The sequence below is a fragment of the Euprymna scolopes genome, chromosome 17, assembly GCF_053919585.1.
Source record: "Euprymna scolopes isolate OS-2025 chromosome 17, ASM5391958v1, whole genome shotgun sequence".
NCBI classification, from domain to species: Eukaryota; Metazoa; Mollusca; class Cephalopoda; order Sepiida; family Sepiolidae; genus Euprymna; species Euprymna scolopes.
This window is the reverse complement of record NC_136498.1, coordinates 118908256-118935089: the sequence shown is the minus strand read 5'-3', so window position 1 is coordinate 118935089 and position 26834 is coordinate 118908256.

Sequence of the window (26834 nt, the reverse complement as noted above, 5' to 3'; positions counted from 1 at the left end):
TTATTAAATTATTTTATATCACAGTCTTTCTAGTTAACGAAAAAAAAAAGACATTAACACATTTTCAAATCATATAAAATTCTAAAATGCAGTTAATGAAAAAAAAAATTAAGAAATTTACGTGCGTACGTGCGAAGTTTGAACCTACAGACCACGTCATTCAAAAAAAAAAAAAAAAAAAAAACTCGCTATTAACTTACCCACAGTAGAATTTTCACGGTCCGATTTCTATTATTGTTGCTAAGCGACGACATGGGCAAAATAGCTCTACCGAAGATAGATAAATTAAAATAATGGTTTCGATTATCGATTATCAGTTATTATCGGAGGGTATTATGAGACAAAACTTAACTAAGATAACTCCCAGACTTATGCACTAAAGTTCTGTAAATTTTATAGAAAATCTGTTCAGCCATTTCGTAGTCTATAAGGAACGAACTCACACACAGAGACAAAGTTGCATTTATGTAATTGTAGAGATTCATCACAACTTTTAAAAGTTACGAGAAACCACCCTCACCGTTATTAATTCCACCCCTTCAAAGAATGAATGATTTTCTTGTGTGTCATCTGTAACAGGTTCATCAATGATGAAGCGCTGACGTGATCGATGCGAGCTTTTTTCGATCGTAATTGCTTTTATCGATCATTTAGACTATTAGTTTACTTTTAACAGTGCCGTTACGCTCACCGCACGTGCATCGTTATTGTATTGCTTTTCGTTTCTCATTTTATATTGCCACTCGACCTTAGGGTTACTGTTAAGACAACAACAGATGTCGCGATTTTGCTAGATTTAACATTAAGCGAAATATCGCAAAATAAATAAGAGCGTATGATCCCTAAGCAAATTTGGAAAAATCTGAAATTGAAATCCCGTAAAATTTTGACTCTGACCGAAAATTTCAAGGTCAATGTCCCAGGTCAAGGTTATATAAGATGCGGGAATTCATTAGTAGGTCTGTGACAGCAGAATGTTCTTTTCATTCTTTTGACTCTCGAGTATATATCCGACACAGTAAGACACAGTCAATCAAGAGAACTACATCAGTCTATATAAAAACATATGAGATGTTAACGGATATATGCTCAAGAGTCAAAACAATGAAAAGAATATGCTGTTGTCACAGCCATAGTCATTAGCTAAACATGGGTAAAATAGCGAATCTTTACGATGAATATAACCGAAGTTATTACAAAATAAAAACTAGAAAACGAAATTTAGTTTGTAGTCGAATGGGGCCGTAAATAAATGTTAACATTTGATATTTTTAAGACTAAGCTTTTTTTTTTCTGTTAACAACTACAAATACAGAGTTTTCAAAAAGTCTTGAACACAATTTGACTTTGAATATCTCAAGAACTATTAAGAATATAAAAACGCATTTGGTATATTCAGAAAGTTTGTAATCTCAAGTGTTTCATGTGTTAAATGTGAGCACCATTGGTCACATGACACATCAAACCAATAGTCCAATTCTTGCCAAACGCGTCCCAGCATATCATTTTCAATGGCTCCAACAGCTGATCCACGTCTCTTGGAATGGGAGGCACATAGACCAGTTCTTTCACAAATCCCCTCAAAAAATAGTGGCTGCTTTCCGATTTTTTTTTTTTTTTTTTTTTTTTTTTTGTGAAATGCACGTTAAACAAGTGTCCATGATTCAGTTTTTGCAAATTCATGCACACAAAATGCCTTTTCTCGTTGAGTGAACGCCATTACTGGATTTGAAAAGAAATGAAAAATCATTAGCTTTACAAAGAATAAACAATAAATAAATAAATAAATAAAAATAAATAAGCAAATAAAAATAAAAATAAATAAATAAATAAAAATAAAAATAAATAAATAAATAAATAAAAATAAAAATAAATAAATAAATAAAAATAAAAATAAATAAACAAATAAAAATAAAAATAAATAAATAAATAAAAATAATAAATAAATAAATAAAAATAATAAATAAATAAATAAATAAAAATAAATAAATAAATAAAAATAAAAATAAATAAATAAATAAACAAATAAATAAACAAATAAATAGATAAATAAATAAAAATAAAAATAAATAAATAAATAAAAATAAATAAATAAAAATAAATAAATAAATAAATAAATAAAAATAAAAATAAATAAATGAATAAAAATAAAAATAAATAAATAAATAAATAAACAAACAAATAAATACTGCATTTAGCTTTAAAATGGTATCACTTTCACCTTATTACCATTCATAGTTAAGCAGATATGAGGACTTGAAATGTACCCAAGATTGTAATGTACCTTCTCAAGCACGGAATGCCATGACAAATAACATCCTACTTAAAAGCTTATCTTTCAAACTCCTATGCCTATTATACACAAGCAACCTGAATTAGAACAAATACATTGAGATTATTGCCAAGCCCGCTGCAAAGAAAGTGGGCTCCCTCTATCGTGCTAGAAAATAACACTAGAGAGTGTCGTATATCTTTACAAAGCCAAAATTCGTCCATGCATAGATCATTGTTGCCGAATCTGGTCTGGTGCATCTACCACTAGTCTCTCTTAGACAGGGTTCGAAAAATCAAATCTAATAGGTCACACACTATCGGTCAAGCTTTAACTTCTGTCCCATCGTCGCAATGTTGCATCTCTGTGTCTGTTTTACAAGTATTTTAATTGAATGTGTCCTGATGAACTCATTGCACTTGTGCCCCCTCCAGGTACACACTCCCAACTAGCCGGACAAAGAGCAAGATTCCACCCCTTCACTACTGACGTGATTGGATGCAAAAAAGCTTTCTACGCTAATATTTTCTTCCTTCGAATTGCTAAACTTTCGAATTCCTTCCCTGTTTCCTGCTTCCCTGATTGTACTAATCTAAAGAAGTTTAAATGTAATAGGAACAAACATCTTGCTTCCCAACTCTCCATGCCCCACCCCCTGTTATACATCATACTAAATAGTAGCCCCTTACGCTCCAAGTGACAATATGCCTTGTTTGGAGTGAAAAAGAGTTTAGAAAACGTGTATCCATGACCTTTTCTGTGACCCTGACTTTGGATATCATAATATTTTGACCAAGTTTGGTGACGATTCGTCAAGCGATGTGAACACTAGATTTTACACAAACATAGTGACAAACATGACATCATTGAATGACCACTTTTTGTAGCACGAGTAAAACACCCCTTGTACTAATTCAGATATCTACGTTCCAAATGATATACTTCTGGTGGGACAGTGTTGAGGGGGGGGGGCACTATATAATCAACTTAGATACATTAATCAGATTTCGATGGTACCATGCCAGTTTTACGTCCGCGTTATCATAAATCATTTGTTATCATAAAGAAAATAATCACAACTTGACATTAGTAACATTTAATGACAGCTTTCAAATGAATTAGAATTTTTTTTATCTTGTAGCATTACATACCCTTTCCCAATACATTTATACAAATACTCACCAGAGGGCGTCTGAGTCAAATTATCCTCTTTTTCGATATCACCGCTACGATCCGTGGTATAAAAAGCAATATAGAAACGATTCAGTTTTTCTTCCGGGTCTAACATTTCTGTTTCTGGTTCTTTCTGTCTGCCCCTCTTTCTCTATCTCTGTCTCTCTCTCTTCACTAAACTCACAGAAACATACTATTTGGTATGTAAGATTTTCCACTCTATTCAAACACACGTATACATCATTTACAGACACTCATGAACACATCATCTGGACAGAATTTCATAATGAACCCACTCGAGTTCGTAAACAATAAATGTTTTTTTTTTATATATACTTCATTGTTTCCGAGTTGCTACTTTGTTTTATAAGTACATTATTTTTTTATTGTAATACGTTATCGTTTCCCGTAAAACCATTAATCTTTATAGAACTTTCTTCCTATACATAAAGTTCCTATTTACAATGCCTCCCCAAGGGACAGAGTCAGACATCAGGGTCGTTTTTTTTAATGTGGAGAAAAGGAACAAAAATAAAAATTGTCTCAGTCGTGAAAGATTTCTTCTCCACTGACAGAGAACAAGAAATGAAGAACAGATGCCACACTTTGGGCTTGGCCCGAAATGAAATAGTTGGCCTTATATTAGTGATAGGACGATTCCAAAATTTTCTCGATTTCTATGCAATTACTGATTCTGTTCAAAATCCTCGATTCCGATACAAGTACCGAGTTCGTTTCCGATTCTTTTATATTTCTAAATTTTAAATTAGAGATTTCATGCTTTAAAAAAATCAAATGACAATAAAATCCCTGTGTAATACTGGCATATAATGTTGCAAAACGTTAGAAAAAAAAAAAAAAAAACGCTTGAGAGCGGAGCGTTTATCACAATAGTAGGTCTTTCTAAATATTTTTTTCAAATTTTTAATTTTAATTGACTGAAAATTGTGAGACAAGGTTTTTCTAATTTAATTAATTGGAATTCATTATTGAGATGAGTATTATTTATTCATTAATTTATTGCGGCCTATTATCCTCATCTTTTTTAATTGTTGTTTCACGACGTGACCCACTCAAATAAGACGGACGCTGAGGGGAAGTTCTGTCATGATTTTTCCATTGCTTATGACCTCACTCAGATTGTTCGCGAGCCCACCCGTATGCCCGATATTACAGGTCAATATGCAAGCCTCCTAGACCTTTTTCGGCCCTGTCGGTGGGGCATTAGAATACGCCGACTGCCCCCTGCAGAGGGTAAAAGTCCCTCAATGGGGGTCCTAGATATGACCTTAAACTATATCCAGTGGTGAGGCCCCAGCTTGGGGGTTTTGGGGAGTGTGGAGCCACCCTTTAATTACCATTGCTCCCAGGTCCACTCTGACCCGGAGTGGTAGTACCTGTTAGGGTCCCAACTATGGGTTAAATAGAAACCGATGTGAAAACAACAAATATATTCTATTAAAAAAGATTTCTCTCAACTTCCCCTGAGCTATGTTCATGTTCTGTTCTTTATCCTCTAGGATCCTCCGACCACTCCGTCGTATCAGTTAAGATAAAAATGAAATGTAATAAGTCCCCAAACGTACCCCTCCACCGTACTGTATACCGATACTCCATAGCTGACTGGGATAGCTTCCATACATTTATATTTAATCTACCTCTGCATTCCATGTTTAAAAAGGATGTGTCCTCTATAGTATCAGACCTGACCAAATGGTTAATTGTAGGCATAGACTGATTCATACCATCTACAAAATTCCAACAAAAACCTAACAGCCAGCCATGGTTCTCCCCAGAATGTGCTGCTGCCATCGCGCACAGAAATCACTTTTTCCATAACTACAAATGTAATAGATGCACTGAGACTAAAGCTGCTTTCAGGAACGCCAGCAACCACTGTAAAAGAGTAATAAAAAATGCAAGAGAGCTATATGCACAGTCTGTTAAATTCAAGGTAGCTGATCAGCAGCTTGGTTCTCACCAGTTTTAGCAAATAACAAATAGGATCCTGAACAGATGCGTGCGTTCTATCCCAACGATTATCAATGGACCAGAGGTCATATCTTCAGTTTCAGACAAGGCCAAACTATTTGCAAAGAACTTTGCAGCTAATTCTACCCGATGCGACGAAGGCCATCAACTCCCCATATTTCCTCCTATAACACAGAACAAGCTAGGTAACATACAAATATCCATGCATGAGGTCGCCAAGCTAATCAAGAACCTAGATTCCAGTAAAGCAACTGGCCCTGATGGCATCCCAATTATAGTGTTAAAAAAGCTTCAACCAGAACTTGCTCCCATACTTACGAAACTATTTAACCGCTGCCTTAAGGAGAAGTGCTTTCCGACTCCCTGGAAAACCTCATCAGTATGCCCTGTATTTAAGAATTTAGGTGATAAGTCCTCTCCCTCTCAGTACAGACCAATAAGTCTCCTCTGTGTCATGAGTAAGTTGCTGGAATCCATATTAAATAGAGAAATAGTCAACCACCTCAGCAGAAATAACCTTCTTAGTGACACGCAATATGGTTTCCGTTCTGCAAGATCTACCGCAGATGTGCTAACGGTTATATCTCATAGGATTAGTGAATCTCTTGACAAAGACTTCCTTTCTAGGACAATTGCTCTTAACATGTCTAAGGCCTTCGACAAGGTATGGCATAAAGGCCTACATCACAAGATCTCCAGCTATGGTATAACTGGAAATGTTCTCTATCATTATATCATTTCTCTCTGATAGGCTCGTAAGAGTAGTGGTTGATGGACAAAGATCAGAGGGCTGCAGTACTAATGCTGGAGTCTCTCAAGGGTCAATCCTGGGCCCAACTCTCTTCCTGATCTACATCAATGATCTCCCTAAACACATACTTAAATCATTCGTTGACATCTATGCTGATGACACGACCATCTACGGCAACACATCAAAGGCTGTAAATGACAAAGCTCTCTCTGATTCTCTCTCCTCTGATCTCGAGCGCGTGGTTTAGTGGGGGAAGAGGTGGCTGGTTACCTTTAATGCATCTAAAAACCAAACTCCTATATTTACATCATCAACGCTCTGATCCCCATCTGGCATCAATTGAAATGGATGGCTCTCGTCTAGGAGAAGCCCCATGTTTTGACAAGCTTCTGGGCTTGACCTTCACTCCTGATCTGAAATGGAACACATACATCGTCTGTTGCCAAGGTCGCTGGAAAGATGGTGGGATCCTTCTACCGCTCTAGAAGATATCACACTACTGATGCAATTCTCTATCTGTATAAAAGCCAAGTACGTCCAAGGATGGAATACTGCTGCCATATCTGGGTAGGAGCTGCTAAAAACAGCCTATCCTGCCTTGACAGAGTACAAAATAGACTTCGTGGTTTAGTGGGTGATGCTCTTTTCTCTTCCGTGCAACCTCTCTCCCACAGAAGAGACTTTGCAAGCCTATCCTTATAATAGGTGCTCGTCTGAACTCCAATCTCTGGTCCCCCCTCACCAATCTTTTACGAAAAACACTCGTCTAGCTAAATCCACTGTAAAAACTTTCCCCACTCTTTATCTATGCCTAAATCAAAACATAGATTCCATGAACAAAGCTTCTTTCTTAGAACTCTACACCTGTGGAACTCTGTTCCATCTGTCTGCTTCTTCTGGATGTCTTCAAGTCCAACGTAAACAAATTCCTGATGAACCGCCCCCTTAAGTAGACACTTTATTAAATCTCCACACTAACGTACTGTACTTACAATAGCCCTTATCCCTGATTGGCTTCTGGGCCTTGATAAGTGGTGACCACCTTGTAAAAAAAAAATAAAACTATTTCTTTGGCCTTCGTCAGGTGGAACCGTGACGGGATAGGAAACCCCGAATCTCCTAACTGCATTCTCAGCAATTACTGCCTTCTATAGTTGTTTTTCGAAAAACAACTATGAAATGCAGTTAGGACATTCGGTGTTCCTATCCCGTTGCGGTTACCATCTGACGAAAACCAGAAGAATAGTTGTCCTAAACGCCGTGAAACAACAACTAAAAAGCTGAGGATAATAGTCCGAAATAAATAAATTAATAAGTTTTTTTTTTCTTTTAAAACCTTAATTGAATTTTATGTCCGTTAATGCTGTTTGGCATTTTTAATAATCAATTAAAATGAATCGACGATGCAGAATAAGAAGATCGTGTGAGAACAGAATAGTTAACAAAGTCCATCCCCATGTAAAAAATGCGATTTTACCTGATAAAGTTACTGTTTAAAAACGTTCTAATCATGGAGAGGGAGCTCTGTTAATAATTCTTTGCCTTTTAATAATCAAAACGAATCGTATATGCGATTAAAACCACGCTACTGAACCTTTTGGAGTGTTCCGAAATCGAAACTACTTAGAACTACACTTACATACCAGTGAACATGCCTTGGAGTCTTTGTCGGGTTACGTTTGCGGCTGTTTGACCAGGGCGTGACCCTTTGGAACTCCATAACCGTCTTCATCGGTTACAATGGATCAGTCAATGTTTGAGGTAAAAATAAAAAAAAATCCTAACACCAAATTTAAGTTTCTAAAACATAATCCCAGGCAACGTCGGTACATCATGCTATATATATATATATATATATATATATATATATATATAAGCCGGTAAAAATAGCTGTTAAGAAGTGAAAATTTTAAAAATGGGAATTGATAGTAAGCATGCGTAAATATACATTTATACGTTAAAGTAGGTTTCACTTTTTACTATTTCTTTTCTATCTGACGATAGCTCAAACGGTCACGACAAAATCTGGAGCATTAATTCTGTCTGATGGCATCTAAACCATTTTTTGGATGGCACCAAAGTAACTTTTTTTACATTTTGAAATCACTACTATATATTGGATACAGTATATTATTAAATACAGTATTGACTCGATAATGGTAAATATGAAATAAAAATAGCATATGTAAACGTATTGTACGACTGGGCAACGCCGGGTGCCATGCTAATCTTAAACGAAAAAAAGCAACAAAAAAAAATATGCTTGATTTGGATAAAATTTGAAATTGTGTTTTGACATAATAACAAGGCTGCATAATATACAAGTTCTTTTGTGCTGATAAAAAACATTCTAATTTATTTTCTAACGTATGTGAAATTCAACATTCATACCTAATTGACAACTGATACTACACTTGATCTTTTCTGTCTTCGAACAATTAAGCGAAATCCTTCTCGATTCAGATAATGTTAATTCTTATTCTAATCCGGAGTTCAAATCATATATATATATATATATATATATATATATATATATATATATATATATATATATATATATATATATATATATATAAAATGGGTTAAGAAATTCCAACGAAAAAAAGATGGATATTTAAATAAGGGGGTAGTCACCAACAATGTGTATTTTTTAACATTATTTCATTATTCCGTGTCTTGGTTTTTCATTGAGAATTATGTTTGGATCATTGTAATAAAGTTTTTAAATCATTGAAATCGTTTTTACGCGTTTCAGACGTTCTGTGAAGCGTCCTCGTCAGAAATTATTTTCAAATGTGTTGGAGATGTAAAAATGGCATTTTCGTAGTTCATTTGAAGTGTTTCAAGGGGTGGAAGCGTGTAAGTGTCTATTATTCATTGGCATGTTCAATTTTTATTACTCTTTTATTGGGCTTGTCGAGGCCGCTGACCTCGGCTGTAGTCACTCTTGCGTTATGTTTCTCTCTCTCTCTCACTCTCTCTTTCTGCTTGAAAGGGAAAAAAACACAAGCAGAAAGAGAGAGTGAATTTAAAATTTAACCACGAAACACACACACACACACACACACACACACACACGCACATATATATATATATATATATATATATATATATATATATATATATATATATATATATATATATATACATGACCCGCTTCACAGGCACACTTGCATTAAGTGGATTTTGTAAGAGAAAAAATTTCTTAAGGTGTTTACAATTTTTTTAACTACCTCCAGAAGTAATGGTTTTTGCTGCAGGAGAGTTATACACACAGACACACGAACGCTACTATATATATATATATATATATATATATATATATATATATATATATATATATATATATATATATATATATATATATATTTCTGTGGAAATATATCTTATTTCCTCATAATATATACCAATCTTTATTTATGAAGCTCAATGTAATTACAGAGCAATATATTGAATGAATGACAAAACTATACTAGAGGATCGTCATCAAGCAAATATGCTGTTTCTATTGGCCATCTCGTTGGTCTTCTTTGTCTATAACTTTTACTTCGTCATATGAGGGTAGATATTTCCTTTTCAGTTTCATATGTTTTCGCCAATATCCGACTTTTCAATATCTACCTTGAGATAGGCTCCTAAATTCAAACTAGAATTGTTCGGAAGAACTCGTCGCGTAGTGGATAAAGTACTTGAAAAAATTTAGTTACACTCTTCTAGAAGTTTCAGGTTCAATCTTCCATGCGGACGAGATTCAAAATACAACTGCGAAGTACTTAGAATTTCTACTCTGCATGGCTGATGGAAGGAGAGCATACTAACCCCGTTGATTAAATAAAGGATTCCGTTCGAAATTTATTTCCGAATTCGACAGAAAGATTATCGAGTTTGACAAGATACACCTGAAGAAGTCGTAGATGACATCAGTCGAAACGCTGTAAAAATAACACTCGGTGAACCGAATAATCTAAATAATACGACTTGTCAATACTTATCTGTATGTCTGAGCTCTAATCCCTGGTCCTCCCTCGCCAATCTTTCACGAGAAACACCCATCTGGCTGAAACTACTGTCAATAATTTTCCCCACTCTTTATCTGTGCCTAAATCCAAACGTAGATTCCATGAGCAAAGCTTCTTTCTTAGAACTGCACGCCAGTGGAACTCTCTGCTGCTTGCCTATTCGCCACCTGACTACAACTTGGACGTCTTCAAGTCCAACATAAACAAACTCCTGACAAACCGCCCCCTTAAATAAGACACTCTATCAAAACCCCCAATAGTAATGATTACTACAATACTATCTCATTGATTACTGTACACGCAATAACCCTTATCCCAGAGTGGCCTTCGGGCCTTGATAAGTGGTGACCCCCATGTAAAAAAAATCTAAAAAAGAAAATCGGAAACGTGGAACTTTGCTTTTCTTTATTCAAGCAATTGCTTAGAATAGAAAAAAAAACAAAAAAACTAATCACTAGGGTTGTGACAACAGCATATTCTTTCCATTGTTTTGACTGTTAAGTATATATCCGTTAATATCTTATATGTTTTTATATAGACGGATGTAGTTCTCGGTTGATTGACTGTGTCTTACTGTGCCGAATATATACTTGAGAGTCAAAAAAATGACAAAAATATCCTGTTGTCAAAACCCTACTAATCAGCAAAATTAAAATTTAAATATAATAGAGTTGTTTCACTTACAAATAAAAGTTTTTTTCTGTATAAGTTTTTATTTTTAGTGAGCAAACAAATAGATATTTAGACATTTAAATAAATTCAGAAACCCGGGCAACGCCAGATAATTAAGCCAGTACATCTATAAACAATGTCACAAAAAAACAACAAACAAACATATCGTCCCTATTATAGTTTCTATTTATTTGCCTCTCCACGAGGGCAGAGTTAGACGCAGTTTTTAACGTGGGGAAAGTCTAGCTCCCCCACAAAGGGGCACTGGATAGGATCATAAATAAAAAATTGTCTCAGTCATGAAGGACTTCTCCTTCAATGACTGAGGACAGAGCAAGTGAGTTTAGCATCAGAACAGATACTACACTGTTATCTTGGCCAGACCCTATTATAGTTGTACAATGTATGTGGTTAGATAAAGAAATAACACTCGACAAGCGCTGCTTACAGAGCGAGGTTATTGTGCATATATGTAATCGGGTAAAATAAAGCAGTTACCATAAAATACAATTAATGCACTGAAAGGCCTGTACGCGCCCACCTACAATAAACGCACACATGTTATCTCTCACATACACATACGGTGGATTTGCTGCGCGTAATCTATCAAATGAATGACATGACACGATATACACGTATCGTAATACACCGCGGAAGTATTTCTACCTTCAAGCGATAAAGATTTGCTTTCTGTTTCTTCTTACTAATACAGTCAACTGAAATGTTTCGTTTTTGTTTGTTTGTTAGTGTGTGTGTGTGTGTGTGTGTGTGTGTGTGTGTGTGTGTGTGTGTGTCGATATTTATAACTCGAAATTTGGTGCACAAAGCTTAATTTGCAATCTTAGTTTCAAAATGTCGGTTTCGAAAGCTGTTATTTTAAAAGTTTACACCTAATCTATTATTTAGAGTGGCCCACTTAAACGTAGCCCGATATAATCTTTCTCTAATTAAATTTTTTTCAGGTTAAGCGGCCCACTTTAAAGTAGTCCGATCTCTCTTATCTTTCTCTTAACGACCAACTGACACCACAAAGACATAATACAATTCCTTTTCCAACAAGATGGCGCTACATGTTTTTTTGTCTGTTTGTGTGTCGCTATTTATTACTCGAAATTGGGTACACAAAGCTTAATTTGCAATTTAAGTATCAAAAATGTCGGTTTCGAAAGCTGTTTTCACATAATCTATTTTACAGGGTGGTCTACTTAAAAGTAGCATATCTAATCTTTCTCTAATCATTTTTTTTTCAGATTAAGTGACCCACTTTAAAGTAGTCCGATCTCTGTAATCTTTCTCTTAACGACCAACTGACACCACACAGACAAAATGCAATTTTGTTCCAACAAGACAGCGCTACATGCCACACGTCACACAGATCACCGGCACGAGTTCATGATGCGTTTACGGAAGAGAGAACAATAAGCAAAGAGTTATGGCCACAACGTTCCCGGACTTGTCATCATGTGATCTTTATCTTAGGAAGATTTTAAAACAAAAAGTGTATGCAAATAATCCTCACAATCTAGACAAACTAAAGGAGAACATTACAAACACGATCAGGAGGATCACCAGAGAAGATCGACAGACAGTATCTGCAAACGTTGTTAAACGTACCCAGAAAAAAATCACAGGGGTTTAGATGAGGCGATTTTGCGGGTCAACCAATATTACCACGTAAGAAATTAAAAGATTCGGGAACATTTCCTTAAAAAATGCATAGATATAGATATACATTAAAATAAATATGGCATTAAATTAAAATAAATATGGCATTAAATTAAAATAAATATGGCATTAAATTAAAATAAATATGGCATTAAATTAAAATAAATATGGCATTAATTTTTTTTCTTCATTAAATTGTTATATAATTTCTTTTTGACCTACAAATGTGTCAGACCATTTCAGAGACACCCTATTATATATACAGAAAAAAAGCTTTATATATACAGAAAAAAAAGCTTTATATATACAGAAAAAAAGCTTTATATATACAGAAAAAAGTCAGCGAAGAATTGAAAATCATTTTACCATTAATGATTGTTTTTTTTCTATTTCAAATATTTTACAGATAATATTTTGGAAATTGATTATGGATAATTATAGCATTGAACAACGTACGCAAGTTGTGAAATTATTTTACCAAAATCAGACAATGCTTTGACAACATTATCTCTCGCTATGGCAATGTCAAATGGCCACCACATTCCCCAGACTCGATTTTTTCTTGTGGAGATATATTAAAGAAAGAGTCTATGCTAACAAACCCAACGCCTGCAAGAATTGAAGGAAAATATCAGGAGCGAAATAAGGGATTTGAATCGCAATCCAGAAATTCTTCAATCTGTCATAAATAATGTTTTGAAAAGAGCACAAATATGCGAAGCTGAAAATGGACAACGTTTAAAAGACATTATTTTTCATAAATAAAGATTATTTAAATTTTGCATTAAAAAAATTCCAATGTCTTATTCAGATTGTTTTAAAATTACAGAAAGATATCATCAAAAATAAAGAATTTATTTAATGACAAAACCCTTCACTAACTTTAACAACGTCGCAGCTCACAAGAGTCATGACACCCAAAAAACCTAAACTATAATACTCGAGTTTCGCCCTCATTGGGGCTTATCAGTAAGACATATCCGAAACCCGAACCTCTTGCATGCAAGGCGAGTGCTCTGCCACATTAGCAGAGGAGCCATATATAAACATACATAAAGTCTATTAAGTAACACAGATCAAGCAAACTGCGACGTTGTTCAACTGTGGAAATAATTATATCATCTCTCACTCTCTCTCTGTATATATATATATATATATATATATATATATATATATATATATATATATATATATATATATACACGAGGGATATTCTGCCCGAACGAATCAGAGAGGATTTCAAATTGCATTGTTATGATAACTAAACTTAAGCATTCATGGCGTAAAAGATGCAGATACTGACAGTGTGAGCAGAGGAGCCATACATAAACATACATAAAGTCTATTAAGTAACACAGATCAAGCAAACTGCGACGTTGTTCAACTGTGGAAATAATTATATCATCTCTCTCTCTCTCTCTCTCTCTCTCTCTGTATATATATATATATATATATATATATATATATATATATATATATATATATATATATATATACACACGAGGGATATTCTGCCCGAACGAATCAGAGAGGATTTCAAATTGCATTGTTATGATAACTAAACTTAAGCATTCACGACGTAAAAGATGCAGATACTGACAGTGTGAGTCTTTAAGAAACCACCCCCTTTCATGGACGTTCGTCAGAAGCAGAGATGCGTCATGCAGACAAAACTGAACCGGTCAACTTTTACCGGCGCCTGTTGTTCGTTTATGAAACCGATGCAATTGATATCAGCACAGTTAGAAGATGGTTCCGTCGATTTCAGAGTGACGACAGAGATATGAGTAACAACGTGCTCTCCGGACTTTTACAATCAAAAGCGGCAAAAGTGCATTGATAATGATGGTGACTATGTAAAAATGAATTAATAAATAAAGTCTGGAACACAAAAGGTAACTCGTTGTAATGGTGCAACCCCTGCCTTTGTAGCTCTTCAACGTTTAATTTTTTTAGTTAAAAAATAAGAGGCCTTTCTTTTGGAACGGTCCTCGTATAGGTGTGTACGTACGTATGTATGTGTGTGTGTGCGTGTGTGTGTGTGTCTAAAATTAGTGTATGTGTGCCTCTGTGTGTGTGTGTGTCTAAAGTTAGTGTATGTGTGCGTGTGTGTGTGTGTGTCTAAAGTTAGTGTATGTGTGCGTATGTGTGTGTGTGTCTAAAGTTAGTGCATGCGCGTGCGTGTGTTCGTCTAAAGTTAGTGTGTGTGTGTGTGTGTGTGTAAAATTAAGTCCAACTCACCGTTTACATTAGAAATGTCGACTACTCTATAATTAAGAAAAATAAAAAAAATAATATTTATTTATATATGCACTATCGGAAGGGGGGGGCTTTGCCATAAAGATCTAATCATTTGAAGCCTCTAGCGCCGCTCTGCGACTTTTAGTTTCGGAGGAGATAGAGTTTGAAAATATGAAAACAAACATACATATAGCTATTTATATATTAGATTACAGAAATTCAGAATAACATCGGTTCCGTTAGTTTCAAATCCTAACAAAGGACACCTATAATTGGTCTTCTTGTCAGCCCTTTTTAGGGCGGACATGCATAAACAGAGACTGAAGAGGTCCGGAATAAAAAATAATAATGGAAATTGCAATTAACTTCAAAGCTAATTGTAATTATGTCGAATAATAATTTCTTGTCCAACTTGTCAAGGCAAGTTTATTTTATTCTGCCATAAGCACTCGCCATATTGAATGAGGGTTTATTAGAAACAGGATCCGGCCATTTCCTGTCGGCGAATCGCGATGAGGTAGTTAGGATTTCATTTTTGACGTAACGATATTTATTCTTAGTTGCAGTTCGTTAGCATTTTCTAACAGAACGAAAGGCAGACATAGAAGATAAATAAACCAAGCGTAAATGAGATTTTTATACTATCATGTTGCCAACGTATTAAGGCTAAAATCAACTGGAGGGTAAGCGTTAATGAAATGGATGAGAGGATTTAAAATGAATTAATAAAATTTGAGGACTTGTGAGAAGATTTTATGATAATTGACTACTGGCAGTAGATTTGAAGATCACTATGTTGTAGTCTTAAAGAAAGTAATCTTGTAGCAATGTGTTCCACGGATGCAAAGTTCTTTGAAACAAACTCTGTTCATGGTAAGTCTGTTTGATGTCCGGTACATGAGAAAAGAAACAAAAGTGGTTTTGCAGTTGGAGTAATTCATTTATTTTCCCATGAATCCAAATATTCTATTGTTGGCATTGGTTTCCCTGATATCGTTTTAGTAAGAATACATTCTACAAAAACATGGGGTACTTATCAAAGTGAAAGTTTAGTAAAACTTGCGGAGAATGCTCTGTTTTACGGTTGTTGTAAAAAAAATAGAACGAAAATTTAAATTTCGTTTCGTTTTAATCTTTTTTTATTGTGTCCCCCAAAACGAAAGTAATGACATTCAATAATCGTACTTTATATATATATATATATATATATATATATATATATATATATATATATATATATATATATATACAAGGGCAGATTTTCTTTAAAAAAAAAAAATTTTATTTACAAAACGGAAATAATTTAATTTTTAAACGAAAAAAGTCAATTTGGTATATTTTTTTGGTATTTTCTTTTATACATGAGTCCAACTCACCGTTCACATTGGAAATGCCGACTTTTATAGGTTTTCGAGTATACTTACAACGAATAAACACCCCAACCTCTTCATGTTAAGAACGGCTTTCGGGACACTTCTAGCTTTGTCAGCATACCCGAAAACCTATAAAAGTTGACATGTCGAATGTGAACGATGAGTTGGTTGAAATGTAAAAATGTACCGAATTTAAAACGAAACGAAATTTATATTTCTGTTCCATTTTTGCAACAACCGTAAAACAGAGAATTCTCTGCAAGTTTTACCGAAAGCTTTTCGACGGAACATATTGGATTCGAAGTTAGCACATCCGGGTTGTCAGTCCACCGTCATTCTCATCTGTTGGAATAATAATGACTTCTTGTTTGTAAAGCGTACAAAAAAGAACCAGAGAAATTTTCTTGTAGTGGGCATTCATTGTTATCTTTACAGTTACACATATTACTGTTGTTATTATGCGGAAGAACCAGAGAGATTTCCTTCAACAAGATTTATTTTAGATATTAATAAAGACAACTCACACTATTCAACAAGCAGTCAACTATTTAGGTACGCATATATAACAGTTATATACACACTTCTCCGCATTCATATTATTGGGTTAAAAACAACTTTATACAAATTAGAGTGAAGTAAAACAAACTTGAAATAATTTGAAATAAATTTACTACTATTTTAATACCTTACATTTGCCATTAATTCTTTCTCTGCTAGTAAAATCATCTATATATTGATACGTGTAGACTTCCTCCCGGTTTTGGCAGGTCGTGGTGGTAGGTATTAATATTTAGATGTTAAAATAGGTAACCATTCTTCTAACGATGTTGCGATTGTGATGGTGCTGCTCCTATGATGCACTGTAGTATTTTATTATCACGATTGAATGTGTCTGCAAAGGTGTGCGAAAGCTACATCAGATAGTGGCTATTAGCCTAGCTGCATCTAGTTTGCATGTGGCATCTCTTGTTGCAAACCTACGATATTTTTTCCAGAGGGGAATTCCGGCGACTACTTTATTAATCTATATATATTAATAGGATAGCAGGTGTGTTATTTATTTTGTGTGTCACGGACGAATGACTGTCGTTTAATTGTTATGGACTTCATTTTCTTGTAATAAATAATTTTACCAAGAATTCTTCATAAGTTTTGGTTTCAGTTTCGATTATAGCTGATGTCACTCAAATTATTTATTTTTTAAAAATAATTTTACCAAGAATTCTTTATAAATTTTGTTCCGATTTAAATTCAAGCTGATGCACCCAATTCATATGGATATACTTTTTTTTATTTTTGAAATCGCAACTTTATAATATATAAAAATCGATAGAACATTAACTCTATAATAATGAAATGTATACGAAATTTGAGAATTAAAATATCATATTTAAGCGTACTTTAGAACCGGACTGCGCCGGGCGTCCCTGCTAGCTTAGATAAATACTTTTGCAGTTTTAACAAAAGAGCTACAATAATATCAGAGCGTCCCCATTTACACTGAACATCCATAGTATGTCAACATCAATATATTACATATGAATGAGTCCCCTGTGGAATTTCCATAGGTCCCGCTAGTAAAATCATAATCTTATTAACTTATTATTATTAACTAATTAGCAAAGCAAAATTATATATGAATCAGGTTTAAGGTAAAAAAAAATCCAGAACGTGATATATATATATATATATATATATATATATATATATATATATATATATCTTATTTATAGTATTCCGAATATTATTGAGTTTATATAATTGATAATTCGATAACCGTTTATTAACCGATAAATTTTAATTCAGAATCAGGTGACTTAATTTGTAAGCTTCAAAATTACCATCTTTTGTAATTGAGCATTCATATATTGTTTTAATAAAAATCAAGACATCAAAGAATGAATTGATGTCAACAAATAGTGTATTTCATCATTCATCACAATTGTTTCAAGACCATTCGGACAAATTCAAGCCCTAGATCGTTCGAAAATTTTCACAAGAAAGAAATTTTCGAACGATATAGGGTTGTCCGAATGGCTTTGAAACAATTGTAATGAACGATGAAATACACTATTTGTTGACATCAATCCATTCTTTGATGTCTTCATCTCTCTCTCTCCCTCCTTCTCTCTCTCTCTCTCTCTCTCTCTCTCTCTCTCTCTCTCTCTATATATATATATATATATATATATATATATATATATATATTAGAACTGCTCGCCAGTGGAACTCTCTGCCGCTTGCCTGTTTCCCACCTGACTACAACTTGGACGTCTTCAAGTCCAACATAAACAAACTCCTGACAAACCGCCCCCTTAAGTAAGACACTCTATCAAACCCCCCAATACTAATGATTACTACAATACTATCTCATTGATTACTGTACACGCAATAACCTTTATCCCCGAGTGGCCTTTGGGCCTTGATAAGTGGTGACCCCCATGTAAATATATATATATATATATATATATATATATATATATGTATATATATATATATGTATATATTGTATTTTGTGTATAGAAAGTTGTTAGATGAGACAAGTCATTGGTACCGTCGGTTTCAAGCCCGATAATTAGGACCGTTTTAGATATCCATGGCTTGTTGTCACAAAATATAAATACGCTCTTATATTTCGGATTTTGCTTTTAAATGAGCACTCTGCTGGATGTCTTTTTCCAAAAATAAACTAATCGTATATATATATATATATATATATATATATATATATATATATATATATATAAAATAAACTAATCGTATATATATATATATATATATATATATATATATATATATTCAGAATGTGAGAGGTTATATAATTATTTCCACAGTTAAACAACGTCGTAGCTCACAAGATCTATGACACCCAATAAACCGGAAGTCCAAGACACGAGTTTCGTCCTCATTTGAGCTTATCTGTTAGGCATATCCGAACTCCGGATTCGAAACCCGAGCATACGAGGCGAGTACTCTGCCGCATGAGCAAAAGCGCCACACACAAGAAAGTGTATTAACTAACACAGATCAATCAAACCAAATCAAAATGCAACGAAGGAACGCTCTCACATATAATATTTATATATTATATAATCTCTCACATTCTGAAAATTATATTACAAATTGCTCGCTAGGTTAGCATGTTGGATGGCATCGTTCTAGCGAGTAAAAAATCCATTCTTTTGAGATATCGGCTTGTGTTATAGCTGGTTGGCTGACCACATCTCTTGTTTAAGACGAAGTAAGTTCATTCCATATCGTATTTCGCCGCGGTTTGCTTGATTTGTATTAGTTAATAGACTTCCTTGTGTGTGGCTGAATTTCCGAAGGTCCCACTAGTAAAAATGTAATCTTATTAGCAAAATAAATTGGAAATCATATATTATCATTTTTAAGGGAGAAAAAAGTCCATGGACAGTCAATCCTCATCTAAATACATTCAGAAACTAATGGAATGTCATTTCAAACTTAAGCGTGGCGGACAGACGGACAAAACGTGTCAGAGAAGAAAAAGAGTCACACCTAAATTCTCACACTAAATAATAAAAAAAAAATAAAATCTCTGTGAAATGTCTGTCGTCCCACTCGCGGTTCAATATTATGTTAATTCTATGTAATTATGAAATCGTCCATATTGCATGAGTTGTAATTATACGAAAACATTTTCCAGTATATCTAGATTTGGTAAAAGAGTAATTTCTACCTGTCAAAGCTTTCACGTTCATGTTGTCAGCCTCGTTTTCGTTATGAAATAAATATAATGGCCGTCGTCATGAAACGCCAAAGGTGGCATTGCTAGGTAACGAATAATTGAAACTTTGAACTATTTAGCATCTATTGAAATTTATTCAAGACATATTTGAACTGTTTAATTCTTATTTATTCATGCAATTGCTATATAGACTCGGCTCTGCTCGGGGCCCATGTATATTTACTATATATACTCAGCGTTGCCCAGGATTTATTAGTATATTTGTTTTATATACTCGGAGTTGCCCGGGATTTATTAGTGCATTTGCTATATATACTCAACATTATTATGTATTTATCCGTATACTTGTTACAGGAAAAGGGCTGCCCCCTTTCCATGTAAATAAGAAGAACATTAAATAAGTGAAAATGAGATTAGGATAAGCCGAGACTCGAACCTTGTAAGCAAGGTTAAGGAATAGAATGTTAGAAATCGGAGTGTTAAAAAGGTCTATTGTTAAATTCTATTATAAATAGTTAGATATTGTTTATATCGTAAAAAGAATTGATTGTTCATTATTTATAAAACTGAATATTAAAAATGCCAGCTAGAAAGAATGAACAATACAATTTTTTTTTTTACACAGTGATCACCACTTATCAAGGCCCGGAAGCCACTCAGGGATAAGACTTATTGCAAGTACATTACGTTAATGTGGAGATTTGATGAAGTGTTTATTAGTTCATTAGGAATTTGTTAATATTGGACTTGAACACATCCAAGTTGTAGTCCGGTGGGAAGCAGGCAGATGGAACAGAGTTCCACAGCCGTGCAGTTCTAAGAAAGAAGCGGTGTTCATGGAATCCACGTTTTGATTTAGGCACAGATAAAATTAAATTACATTGTTAAAAAATAGGTTAGAGTATATGTTGAAAAATCTTTTGTTGTTAAAAGTGTGTTTGGAAAAACGTGTGCATAGCCACGTGAATTGGTCACGTTTGTGAAACACACTTCTGACGTCATAGCAAAAGGGGGATTTTCAATATAGGAGCTAGAGTTAGTCAGATCAGGGCAGACAGTTGCAGAGTCGGGAGTTGAAGAGTTGAGAGCAGTTGAGTTGGGTTGAGTTGGAGTCAGAGTCCTTTGGAAGCGAAGGAAAGAATATTAAACTATGTAGATCCCAAATTTGAATTCCTGACGTCATCAGCATTCGACCGGTCCAATGAATAAAGAATCATCATTGTGTTTTTTGTAACTGTTGTCACGTGTCATCATTCCACAAATTAAAAGGTAATGTGTTAAACATCTTATTATTAACATTGTGTAACCCTTCTAAGAATATGTATCTTTCCTCCTCTCTATATGTGTTATCTCTTCTTCTTCTTCTTCTTCTTCTCTATATAAATAAAATGAACTCATTTTTTCCCGTCTGATTTTGACATTAATAGGATTAAAAATCAAGATATTTCATGCAAATATAATATGCACAAACGGCAGAACAATATCTGAGGTGTGTTATAGGCTTATTATTTCTCAAATTCCTCGATAATCTTAGATTTCTATACTTTTTCTGCTGAGAAGTCACGGCCAAAATCGGTTAAGATCAATGGAAGTGGTAAAATATTTTCTCTCTCATAAATTCCTCCTCCCCCTGCCACCACTTAACACCGTTTGGGGATCGTTCACAAGGAACAGTTGAGAAGAGAACACCGGTTTGGCTTCGTAGTTCTTTCATGTGAAGTTATTTAAAATCACTAAACCAAGCTGCAGTGCTCTGTGGCGTAGTGGTTAGCGTGCTGGACAATTCACATTATATTTTCACGTTCGCGCCGACCTACCGTAGTCGTTTTTTTTTTCCTAAACAACTGGAATGGACTTTTCTTGGTGGCCAAACTGTTAACGTTGCAGATGTTTGTTTTTTTTCACACTTTATTTTCCTACTTTTACTCATGACTCCGGGTTTGATCCTTCCTACTTACCTACCATAACATTTTTTAAAACTCCCCCCCTGTCCTGGAAACAAACACTCGGGCAACGCCGGGTACCCCCGCTAGTAAGAAATATAAGAACTGTGCATCTATCACCCTGTCACCCTCAGTATATATATGAAGTCCTAAGCATCTCAGAACAGAACTGTAATATGTATAAATGTCTCTCCCTCTCCTCTCTATCGTTATATCCGTTATATGTATTGGCCCAGTAAGAATCCTCCATCATATCTCTTCAATATGAAAACCCCACTATACAACATACTTGCTATATATACTCGGTGTTGCCCGGGATTTATTCGTATATTTGCTATATATACTCGGCGTTGCTCGGGATTTATTCATATATTTGCTATATATACTCAGCGTTGCCCAGGATTTATTCGTATATTTGCTATATATACTCGGCGTTGCTCGGGATTTATTCGTATATTTGCTATATATATACTCAGCGTTGCCCGGGATTTATTTGTATATTTGCTATATATACTCGGCGTTACTCGGGGTTTATTCATATATTTGCTATATATACTCGGCGTTACTCGGGGTTTATTCATATATTTGCTATATATACTCGGCGTTGCCTGGGATTTATTTGTATATTTGCTATATATACTTGGCATTTCCCGGGATTTATTTGTATATTTGCTATATATACTCGGCGTTGCCCGGGATTTATTTGTATATTTGCTATATATACTTGGCGTTGCCCGGGATTTGTTCGTATATTTGCTATATATACTCTGTGTTGCTCGGTATTTATTCGTATATTTGCTATATATACTCGGCGTTGCCCGAGATTTATTCGTATATTCGCTGCATATACTCAGCGTTGCCAGAATTTATTTGCTATATATACACAGAGTTGCCCGGGATTTATTTATGTCATTTAAGTTATAGAGATGAAACTTCTCATGTAAAACGTTATAATTCATATTATGTCCCTGATAGTAGCCCCCTACAACAAAGTGGCAATGTGCCTTTTGGGGGGTGAAAATGTAATAAAAAAAATAACCCTTTATGTTGAAATTGGAGTTATGGCTCATATTATTTGAAATATTTTTAGCAGTAAATATGAATGGTTGCTTTTATCGTAGAGATTTTGCTTCAGGATAAATGATTGTAATTTATCCATTGAAAGACAATTGTAAGCAGATGTTAGAAGGAAAATATTGTACATAATATTATGATATACAATAAATTTTAGTTTTAAATAATTTAACGTTTGTTGTAAACAAATGTATCTGTATATCTAGCAGCCGAAAAAGATAAACTAAGTTAAAATAATTTTTAATTAATCTCGCATTCGTTGTTGAAAATGGTTTCATTACAGCAATCTTTCTAACAGGAATAAGTATTTTTAACGAAATTTAATCGGAAGAAATATTGGTATTGTAAAGACGCACAAGAAAGAAAAAAAGAGCAAATATCGATTTGTCAAAGGCAATGCTATATAGGTCTAACTGCAATAATCAAATTGTCTTTTCAAAGACAAGCAAAGAAAAACTTATCTTTGAAGAATATATTTATTTTGTTTCATACTTTCACATTTCTGTGTCAAGCACGTGCTTTTGGGTTTCTTTCCAAATATATATTATGTTACTATAGATAACACGTCATATAACACAAAGTGTATCATTTTCTTTCCTTTTTTACGACATTCTTTTGGTTTGTTATTTTTGAAGAAAGAGACATATATTCTCAAAATTATCGAAGACATGTTTAACTGATTAAGACTCTGAGATGGCTGACGAGTAGGTTAGCTAAATTAGATATGCAGTTTGGTATAACAAATCATAACAAGAACGGAACTTATATACAAATAACAATGACGCTGAAGACAAACAATATCAGTCAGAGGATAATACCAAACATTGGCCTCATTAAAAACGTCAAAGATAACGCAATTGTAATTCTGGAACAGACCAAAAGTTTCTAGAACAAAGAAAGCAGATTATGATAGAGTAATGAAAACCAGACAGTTAAGATAAGTCAGAGTCGGGAAGCAGAGACGTCGGACGATCCAATAAAGTAACCAATCAACGGGAGCGTGTAGAATTTGGTTTACAAAGACTTACCCGGCAGTGCGACTCAACATGATATGCATCCGAAAATAAAGACTATTAGAACTGGTACCAGGAAGTTGTATTTATTCGCATGCTTCTTTATTTCACAGACATTTATTTCAGCATCTTTAAGTCAGTGTCAACATTCGGCGAACAAATGAACCAGTGTAACGCAGGTTATGTCCCTTTGTTTGTGTGCCACGCACGCATGAAGTTGTTATTGTTAACGACCATGTACTTGGGCTGGAAACAGTAGTTCGTTAAGACTAGTATGTTGAAGAAGTGTCTCTAGTAATGTTTATTTGCAGTATTTTACAATGGGCGGTTATTTACTCTCTCAATGACAATGAAGTATAGAATTTATACATACATTTAAAGACACACATTAGTGTTTGTAAATATATATATATATATATATATATATATATATATATATACATACATACAGAGAGAGAAAGAGAGAGAGATAGAGAGAGAGAATATATATATATATATATATATATATATATATATATATATATATATATAGAGAGAGAGAGAGAGAGAGAGAGAGAAAAGGAACAAACTGAGTTATGTGTTCATCAACGTTTCGTCTATATTTCGAGACTTCCCTTGGAGGAATGAGATTAAGAAAACAAAGACACCAGTACAAATATTTGAAAAATTTTTCATGTGCAAAGCGTGACACTGTTCTATTTCAGAAACGTAAAAAGACGTTAGAAATTCTAAAAGAGAGGAGCTTGCATTGTTAAAGGGAAAGATATTTTTAATAACGTCATATAGTCGTTAATATGCTTTAAAAATATTCTTTCTGGAAAAAATATGTCTGTTAAAATTCAAATATAGGTGTGTAACAGACATGAAATGAGTGCGTTTTTGCTATGTAATTTATTGATTGAGATTATATGTATTAATTATTATAGGAGGTGTTTCTATGGTGTGAGAAGGTTAACCTGTGTCTACAATTAAAGTATGTTCTTTATATATATATATATATATATATATATATATATATATATATATATATATATATATATATATATATATATATATACTAGCTGTACCCTGCCACGCGTAGCAGTGGCTCAATTTGGTGTAATGGAAAAATTTAATAAAAAGAGAAAATGCACGTTTCTTATATTAGTATAACAATCCACTGCAAAAAGTGAAAAAGAAGGCGAAAATGAAAAAAAAAATGGTACTCTTGCAGAATTTGATCTGGATCCTCGGGAGTTTCTGTCAATCATTCATGGTTTGGACTTGACCAACAATCAGTGGATGAAGCCGAACGTAGCAAAAATGTTGAAACGCTAAATGTTTTTTGTTGTTGTTGTTGTTTTACTTTAGGGGGGTTACTATACACAGATTCGAAACAGTTGTCCAAAAACAAATAAATGAAAGCAAAGGTAAGGTAAGTTAAGTTTCTACCTAATTGGATAATTGTTTAGTGTTTTTATGTAATGTAAAATGTTCAATCGGCTCAAAAAACAGAAATGGTCGCGGACTCTGTTGAATACGTTAAGTTTGGGAAAGTAAGTTGAAAACTAAAAACTATACAAAACAGTGCCTGAAACTCACCGAATATATGTTACCATGACATAGGCTTGCATAATCGGTGGGTTTCTGACAGTATTTTGTATAGTTTTTTTAGTTTTAACTCACTTTCTCTAACTTAAAGTAATCAACAGTGTACACCACCATTTGTAGCTTTCAAATACCCCGTAAATGAAAAGGGTTTGTATTACTAAACACAGATACAAAGAAGTTGTCAAAAAATAAATATATAACAAATAAATGTTATCAAAGGCAAGAAAAGTAAATGTTCTACCTAACTGGATAAGATTTTAGTGTTTTTATGTAATGTATAATCGGTTCAAAAACATTCAATGTTTATCGGTATATCTGAAAAATGCAAATGGCGGCAGACTATCGAACACGCTAAGTTTGGGGAAATTTTGGGGAAATGAGTTTAAACTAAAAAACTATACAACATACTGTTAGGAACTCACTCAATATATGTTACCATGACGTAGGCTGGCATATAATCGGTGGTTTTAAACTTTGCTCGATACAGGTGACGACTTTTAAAAGTCCCTTTTAGTGATTACCTGGTTTGAAGATATTTGTACAACTAAACGGCAAATCTGCTCGAAAAAATCCGGTATTATTTTACTTCAAGGCCCGTTTCACGTTCATATATATAACGAAATATTTTATTGTAGATTTCGGTGTGCTAAAAACGAATCTGCAAACCGTTTCCGTAGCAAAAAGAAAGTTTTCATGATATTCATGAAATTACCTTTTCGAAAAGTGGGTGATCACTTTTCAATGTAAATTTAACTTAGAATGAGCACCCACTTTCTGGCCACCTGAGAGAGGGGCATTTTTCTGTGTTTCTTGGCTAAAAAGTTTTTTGTTTGATTTCTTTTGCATGGTAATAACCCTTGAACTCTGGGACTATTTTCCATTCCACAGCCGTAGCCTTCGTTTACGCTATGCGTGAGCATAAACGAAAGCTGTTTAGCCAATAAACATGGGAAAAAATCCCCCCTCTCTCAGATGGCTAGAAAGTGGGTGCTCATTTTAAGTTAAATTTACATGGAAAAGTGATCGCCGCTTTTTCGAAAAAGTAATTTCTTCATATCATAAAACTATTTTTTGCGACGGAAACGGTTTGCAGATTCGTTTTTAGCACACCAAAATCTACAAATTTTTTTTTTTATTTACGAACGTGAGACGCACGGTCCTTAATGGAAAATTATATAAAAAATTCGGGGGAAAATAGTTTTCGATAAAAACAGCAAATGAATTCGATAGAAAAAAAATGGATGCTATTTTTTTTCTTTTTTCTGTGTGTTTCTTGGCTAAAAAGTTTTTTGTTTGATTTCTTTTGCATGGTATTAACCCCTGAACTCTGGGACTATTTTCCAT